We start from the raw sequence: 9,385 nt of genomic DNA on the forward strand, positions 1-9,385 counted from the left end.
CATAGCATAAAGTACTGAGAAAGGGGGTGTTTATTCACTGGATCACCAAACGGTGAAAAACCAGTGAAGGAACAAGTGTTCCTTTACTGGGTTTTTTTCTAAGTTGATGAAAATAAAAGATAAAATTTAATTTTCTTGTACCTTTAGTGATGTTCCGTATCAAAAGTATGTTAAAAATACGAAAAATAACTTCTAACCAGTGAGGGAACAGGTATGTTCCTTTACTGGGCATAGATTTCCCAGTGAATGAACAGTATGTGTTAATATGTTGACACTTTAATCTTCAATTCATGATTACAAAAAAAGTTAACATTTTCCAAGTATTTATATGTTATAATTTCAAGAATAGACTTGTTTTTAAATATTTGCATGGCTTATAAATTCCTAAAGAGCATTAAAAAATAACCAAAATTAAGTGTTCCTTTACTGGGTGTTCATTCACTGGTAAGAGCTGTTCCTTCACTTGGTCTTCTTACTACTTGTTATTTGAACCTCCAATACTTTAAAAAAATATTATCTAAGTTATCTACAATTTTTTTACATAATTTGCAATTAGTAACAAATATGTTGACACAGTCATTTAACTGAAATTACGAATTTTGAAATTAATATGATTTTTTAAAACGCAAGCGAAGCTTAAGTGTTCCTTCACTGGTCAGTTTACCCTATCAATATTTTTTTTTTTAATTATGAGCTACCACAGCAGAATAATCATCTCTCCCTTTTCAAATACATTTGATAGCAGAAATAATTAAATCTTTTCATTTATGAAATAATAACTAAAACACTAAATGCGTACTTATGGAGAGGTTTTTTAGACTCCCTCAAGAATGTGAAATCGCAGAGGAGTGCCGAATTTTCATCTGATATGAGAACGTTGTCAAGTTTAAGATCAAGATGGCAAGCTCCCTTAGAATGAAGATAGTCCAATCCTTGGAGCACGTCTTTGAGCCAAGACTTCACGATATTGTAAGCTCCCTTACACGGATTCAAGTCTTGAATGGCGCCAAGCAATGTGGTTGGATACACTGGCATCAAGAAGACAAAAGTTTTTTGGTTCTCTAATTTGTGCATACCTATCAAGGAGACTAAGTTTGGATGACTCAGATTTTTCCACAACTCAGACTCGGCTTTTGCAACCATCTCGTACGGCACAATCTTTACTGCCAGCTCAGATTTATTTAAGGGCTCTATCATTCTGAACACTTGTCCAAAGGAGCCTGATCCAATATAGCCCAGGCTAGTATATTTTTTCTCTCTTTGCAATATTTCAATTGCTTCCTTAACACGTTTAGCGCGTTTATCATCTGAAGTTGTTTTCGCACCTCTCCACATTTTAAATCATATATTAAATAAATACGCTTTTTCTAAATTTATTTGAATTCACAGCATTTGATTTTAAACAGCTCAAATGATTAAGATAAAACAAATTGCAATAATAAGAGCTTTTCATTGTTGACTTAAATGCACATAAGGTTTGTAAGATTTGCAATGCGAATCATTTTGATTACTGGACAACCATTGTTGAAATACATTTCTAAATAGCATTGTTGCACTTGCTTTTTAAATTTACATCAGAGTTTATATATTTTTTTAAGTTTAAGCTATTGCCTCAAATATTTTCTTTAAACATCTTATAACCTTTTTATATCGCTACAAGTTTTTGTTCTAGTTGTTTTAATGATATAATTAATAGTAATTAATAATTATAAGTTTATACAGTAACGGCAAGAAAAATTTCACAAATTCAGCTCTTTTCACAGCTCCTGCATTGTATGCTTTTAAAAATATTTATTCCAAATCATATTTGTCACCAAAATTTTAAAAAAATATCACTTCAGAACAATAAAAACTAAAAATTTGTTCCTAGAATAAAAAATTAAAATTAAAGTTTCCTCTTGAGTTTTAAATACTGTCTTAAAATTTTAATTCCTTCATATCATTCAAATTTTAAGGTGTTTAAAAATTTTTATACAATAATATACCATAGCATAATATAATTCGTGGTACAAGAAACATGTAAATAAATTAACTCTCTCAAAGTTGTATTTACCTTGCAAAATTTCTTTTGTTAGCATTGTAACAGCACTTTTCAAAATATTTCATTTCAAATCAGTAAAGTAGCTGTAACATGCCATCAAGAGTTTTATAAAAAATTAAAAAACTCCTATGAAACAAATTATGCTGAAAATAATATGAAATTAAATTAATAGTACAATCTTTTCCGAGTTTCTAAATGTGCCATTTCATTAATTTTTTCACCAAGTAATGATCCATAAAAATAACATGGTCTTTCAACGCTATGTCTTAATAGGTGGAATTGCATTATATCTAAAAGTAAATAATATCATACTTGTAATACCAAGGATAATTTTTGAACATGAATGTATGATATAAAATATATATTTGCCAAGTCGTTCGAGCCTAAGTGGTGCCTAGAACCTGGTGTTCCTGTGTACTTCTCGTTTCCATAATTTTAGTTTTAGCATTTAAAATGCCTGTTGTGTTACATATTGAAATTAATATAGCTTAATTTCAATATAACACTTTGGGATAATGGATAAACTAGCTTAAAAGTACATTATATATGTATATATATATATATATATATATATATGTATATATATATATATATGTATATGTATAGATATTATTTAAGTTGTTTGAAGTAGAATGAAAAATAACTACAGTTTATTAATTAAAGTGGAGATCATATTAATACACTAATCTTATGTTTTCTTTTAAATTCGTCAAGTCTTTTAATAAATTTATTTTGGGTACCAAATGAAGGGGTATAAAATTAGATCGAAGGGTATTCAGCCGTCCCGTCTATATTAATGAGGCTCTGGGTCTGTCCATTAATGATGTCCCACTTTCTTAAAAATATTTTCGATCTTTCTTTGTCACGATTCAACCGAAATTCCCCGGTCTTAACACATTGTATTGCATAAATATATATTTACAATTCAGAAAAACACACTACCATGTAGATCATAATTCAAATTTTTTTTTTCTGATTGCCAAAATTTGACTTCCAATGTTGGCGCTAAAATACGGCGATATTTTGCTAAGCTAATGCTCTCACCAGCAACGTTTCCCGATATAGAGCTCATTTTCCCCTTTCTAAATTTTCGAAGTCCGTTTGTATTATGGAATCGTTCTGTACCTAGTCGCTTGTGTCCAACGCAGACATTATCTCGCATTGCGCATGCGTTAATAACGTAAACAAATATTTATTTTGAATTTGTATTGATTTTGTTATTGTCGACTGGTGATTTAGAGAACAAATAATGACTTTGTTCAGGAAAAAACACATTACAACTTAGTTAAATGAGGAAGAAGAAGCAATGTTTAATGTTAAAATCAAAATCTTAGCTGATTTCAATGCTCTGTTGGATCTTGTCCGCCATTGCTTCTGTCGTTAACGCTACGTTGTAATCCAACAACAGTTGAATCGGGCGTCAGTCGTTTGTTCAAGCTGAGCGTTCGATGACGTATGCTGTCTGTGTCTAGCTCACAAACTGACCAATAAGGTGTTAACGCTGATTTCCAGCTGACGTTGTGTAACTCCGATCTCTGATTGGTTAATTTATGAGTTTGACAGCATACGTCATCGAGCGCTCAGCTTGAACGACAACTGCCGTCCAAATCAACTGCAGTTAGATTACAACGTGACGTTAATAACAGAAGCAATGGCAGACAACAGCCAACAACAGAGCATTGAAATCAGCCAAGATTTAATTTTAACATTAAACATAGCTTCTTTTTCCTCTTCTTCTTCATTTATCTAAGCTATAATGTGATTTTTCTGGGACAAAGTCAGTATTTGTTCCTAAAAGCACTGGTCAACAATCACGAAATCAATACAAATTTAAAATAAATATTTGCTTACGTTACTAGCACATGCGCAATGAGCGATAATGTATGTGTTAGACCGACTGCTCAGAGCTAACAAAACGATATTTTTAAGGCGTCAAAATTATATCAACTTAACGCTGACGCCCAGTTAAGACGATTCTCCTAAGGTACCAGACCTTGCGCTAACAAACCAGTATTTTGTTGGCGTCAGGGTAACGTCAACTTAACGCTGACGCCCAGATAAGGTGCTTGTCCTAAGAAACCAGGCCTTAAGCTAATACTGTATCATGTGATTAAAAGATACAAAATTTTAGCAAAATATAATTTGAAAATTAAATTGACTCTGAAATAGATTTAAAACGAAATAGATCTCGATAAACGTAATTTGCTTTATTTTCAATAAAATAACTTAAATCCTTTTCGACTATTTATTATTCAACTCTACAAAATGAGCAGCGCCTTATAAATATTCTATTACAAATCCTCTACGTAATATGAATTCTCTTGACTATATCGTATTTCTGCTAAAATCTATGAGACGTGATAAGAAATATCACATTAGCAGATATATCTATAAATAGACTAAATGCATTTATTGCTTCTTTACTCTCTAAGCTCCTTTAAGAAAACTGATGTCAAGAAATGCCGTTTTCTTTTACTAAAACGTTGAGTTAAAAATTGGATGCATATTCCATGGGGAAATTTCGTCTTGCATTTCTTATTTGTTTGAATTTTGTCTTCGTAATAAATAAATTCTATTTTAGGAGAACTCTATTCTATTTAAACAGTCTCACACCTCGCATGCATAAATGTCGGCCTTTATTTATTGATATAAATTCACTATTTGCATAAAAGTAACAACCTTGCAGTTAAACTAAGGATACTTTCCTTTAATTAAAATAAAAGTTTTTTGTTATTATAACCTTTTTAAAATGGTAAACTGTAAATAAAATTCAGATAGGGGATGATGTTGTTGTAGTTCATTTACGTCGCACTAGAGCTGCACAATGGGCTATTGGCGACCGTCTGGTAAGCATCCCAGAGGATGATCCGAAGACATACCAACACAATTTTGAACCTCTGCAGAGGGGAGGGCACCCTTGCTTCGGAAGCCCAACGACATGCACGCGAAGTCGAGCACTTTACGGTAGAACAGTTTGACGAGGACCAATACCGCACATCCTCGGTCCCTACGCACACTGATCCAAGTGGTCACCCACCCGCATACTGACCGCGGCCAGTGATGTTTGACTTCGGTGATCTGCTGGGAACCGTGTCTTAACGATCAGTCCACTGCGGGACCAGATAGGGGATGAACGAGGGGGTGAAAATTGCTGGTCCACGCGAAATTACTCGATGTAACATACTCAGCAAAGTGGATTGGACGCACGGGACGCGTTGCGTGGTCTCTGACCTCGTCGGATATTATATCACAAGTCTAATCCACTTATTTAGAAGAGGGATCACGCGTGCTGGTTCTTTTGGATAGCTTTCGTGTACAACGGATTTCAATTCGATTGTCAAATTGACATATCCAAGAAAGTGGACTATACGTGTGAGACACGTTGCATAGCCTCCTCGCTCACCAAATCTCAATCCATGCCTCATTTTCCCGCTTAATTTATTTTGAATGTCTAATATGTACGACGTCTGGAGAAGCATTGGTGGATCGCATAGCGCTGATTGTAATCACTTCGGTAGATTTCGAAATCCCACATCTTTCAGTATATAGAGGAAGCGTTTTTGCGTTGTTGTAGAATGTTCAAAGGCGTCGTTAAGTAACTCTTTTAGCATCTCTTGTAGTAATCAAGCAAATAAATATTTTTATTGTTTGCTAGTTTATAGTCACTTTTGTAGTTGTTTCTCAGCGTTGCGTCGAAACCTGCATGGATTTTTGATTTATATCCATGCAGGTGATATATCAAAATTTATCACATTGCATGGATATATAAATTATTTTTGCCTGAGGTTTCTGACTCTGTGGTCCATGGAAATTTTTTGTCCTCCTGATCTATTTCATAAATTCCTCTTCTGAATTTGTCAGTCAAACACGGTATTTAGAACTCTTGTCAAATATTAATAAATATACAGGTTAAGGTTTGCAAGTTCAAGTTAATTAAGGTGAGGGGTTATTAAGGGTTAAAGTTAATTTCAGTGTTTTATTTCAGCAAGGAAGAAATTAGTAACAAAAACGCTATCAAAAATCTCAGGAATCATTATTGAAAACTATGGGATTAAATACATCAAATCCAATCTTATTGTTTGGAGAATTTTGAAAATCTTTCGATTTGTCTTGATTTCTGAAAGAAACTATGATCTTTGAAACATTTGACTTATATTGTATTTGTTTAGTCTATATATAGTTANTTGCGGATATAATCGTGTGGGCTGAAGAAAAGATTATATCTTTTTTTTTCGGCTTTTTTTCCGGCTTTTTATTCCGGTTTCTTAATTAACATTTCATTTTTTTTTTTTTAAATAAAATGTTGTTTGTTATTTTTTCTTATTATTTCCCACCCCCTTTTTTTCATATGTCTATAATTTTTCTTTGTTTTATTCTTCATTTTGAACTTATATATATATGCTTAAAGCATGTAAAACGAAACATATGATTTGATTTTTCATACAATCAAAAAATTAAATTTAAGAATATAAACTTATTTAGACAACAATAGCTCTGACTTAACAATTTTGATTTAATTGATATGAGGTACAATTATCTCTCCAAATATTTTCCCCTTATAATTATTTCGTTGCAAATAACACGAAATTTGCTCCAAGCACGCAAAAGGAAATTTAATTTATTATTTTCTTTTTCCAAGAATTAGATGGTTAAATAGAGCAGTAGTAATTAACGTGAAAAAATTATCATTGAAAAACAAGCATCTCAAAGTAAGAAAGATGTTTTTGCATGAAATTTCGCCTTTTAATGGAAATTATGGATAATTGGAAAAATTGAGTCTCGTAATTTTCTTATAATCTAAGGTAATTTATCAATGTCTCCATGTAGCGAAAAAAAAGGCTCATTAGCATAATTTCGTTTTTTGTTTATTTCTTTAATACGGGGTTTTAATATCGCTGTTACAGCATTTTTAATTCCTCTTTAAGAACGTCAGCTGTTTGATTAATTCTGATTTTTGCGAAAGATATGAAAGGTGAGAAGTAAAAAAATAGACTGAAATAAACTTTTCTTGAAAAATTGTACATTATAAATATCTCTAATTATGTGCCTAGTTCAGTATTTCCATGAGATATTGGCACGAATTAAATAGTTAAGTTATAAATTGCAAATTATCACTCAAATTATTAAAAGGGGGATTTTTGGTATTCAGAAAAGTAGGATAACTTTAGATTAAAAGGATTTTATTATTTGGAGAATTGATGCGTTTTTGTGGTTAAAATTCAAACAAAGCAAGAAAAGTTTCGTTTTTTTCCTGCATATTAACGTTTGGTTTAGAAAGAAGTTCCATTATTGCGAGGTTAATTAATTTTTTAGTTCTTTTTTAACTTAACTATTTTTTATTTCTAAGTTTATATACATATATATGTAATAAAAAAATTATAAATACTTTTGTATTAATAAAAGCATTAAAACTCTTTCCTTTTCATAAAATATCTTTGTTAAAGAATTGGTGTAGAAATTCTATTTTGGGACTTCAAGGCTGAAAACATAGCATTGAATTATAATTAGATTTATATTTCAGAGGAGGAGTTATTTTTAGAATCTTGTCCGCCTTCACTTCCATAATAGGAAGCATTAAATGATTTTCCATAATGCGTAGAGTTACAAGGTATGTACGACTGGAACCTGTTTACATCAAAATCTGTAAGTTTTTAATGCGAGAGCAATGGTTTTCGCATGTCTCTTGCTGAATAACGTGTTCCAATAAACATCTGCCGGAACCATCCGGAGTTTTGTTCACACCCCCTCCCTTGAGGAGTGGGGATTTGAACTGTTATAACCATCAGCCTACCTTTAAATAAACCTTTTTATAATGTATTATGGCTTATGACTGCATTATTAAAGCTGAATACAGCAATGACAACAGGGATGTAGCCCTGTTCTTATATATATATATATGCAATACAAAAATTATTAAAAATACTTTTGTATTAATAAAAGCATTAAAACTCTTTCGTTTTCATAAATTGCCTTTGGTAAAGAATAGGTGTAGAGATATTCTATTTTGGGACTTCAAGGCTTAAAACATGCCAATGAATTATAATTAGATTTATATTTCAAAGGAGGAGTTATTTTGGAATCTTTCCCTCTTTCACTTCCATATTACGAAGCATTAAATGATTTTCGGTGATGCGTAGAAATACAAGGTATGCAGTGACTGAGCCTCTTTACCTCCTTTTCTATTAGTACTTAATGCAGGAGCGATTGTTTTTGCGTGACTTCTGTTGTACGATGTTGCCAACCTAAGCTTAGTCACTACTGTCTTGATATTAGTCCACCCTCCTCCAGCTGGGAGTGTGGGTGAGATTTCTGTTTACACCATACTCCAGTAAATAAAGCCTGTGAAAATCTATCGGCTTATGATTTCTACTAACGTAAATTAAAAACACTACCAAAATTAACGGGGTTGTTGCCCTGTGATTATATATATATATATATATATATATAATCACAAGGCATAATCATTACTTTTTATTTTGAAGGAAATTATGCAATAAAAAATTAATAAAATGAGCATCTTAAAAGACAATTGCTTGATTCCTTAGATGTCAATTAATACTTTTTCGGTATTATAAAACATTTAACAAGTAAAGAAAAAACATTAAAAATAAGTTTTAAATAGGTAGACATAATGCAGATCTTTTAGTTTTAATTTATAATAATAGATGGCACCACTAATAAATTTTAGATTTTAAAATTTTATGATGTAATTTTAATAATCCACAAGAAAAAAATTAAATATTAATTTAATTCGATGAACATTAATTTAATTAAATAAATATCAAGGGAAAACGATTCAATTTTCATTTTACAGTGAGTATAAGAATTAAGCAAGGCAATTAAACTCCAATTTCAATGTTATTCAATAAATTAGAGGGATATTAGCTTCATAAGAATTCATGCATCTAATAATCATAAATTTAACAAAAATAGCATTTCCCATAAAAATTAAATACAAAATTTTTCTTAAAATATCTAAACTAGTTACTAACCTACAAACAAATCTTTGTCCATGAGGTTTGGAAGTTCTAGAATTCCATTTCGTTTTGGTAAGTTCCCCAAATTCCATTACCCACTTGTTGCAATCGTCTAAATTTAGAACATTGCTTCTAAGGGTAATGGTATTTGATTAAATATTTTCAACTTCATTTTTAAATGAAGAGGGCAGTTTCTCTGTTGAAAAAACTGACATTTCAAGTTTGTATACAAAAGCTGGAGTATAGAAATCGCTCTATGCTGAAAATAACAAGCATGGCAGAATGAAATAGCCATACGTCACAGATGGCGTTGCCGAGAAAGCCAATCAGCGCGCTCAAAATTTCTTGGGGATACTATGTGTGTAAA

The sequence above is a fragment of the Parasteatoda tepidariorum genome, chromosome 8 (genome assembly GCF_043381705.1).
Source record: "Parasteatoda tepidariorum isolate YZ-2023 chromosome 8, CAS_Ptep_4.0, whole genome shotgun sequence".
Taxonomy (NCBI): Eukaryota; Metazoa; Arthropoda; class Arachnida; order Araneae; family Theridiidae; genus Parasteatoda; species Parasteatoda tepidariorum.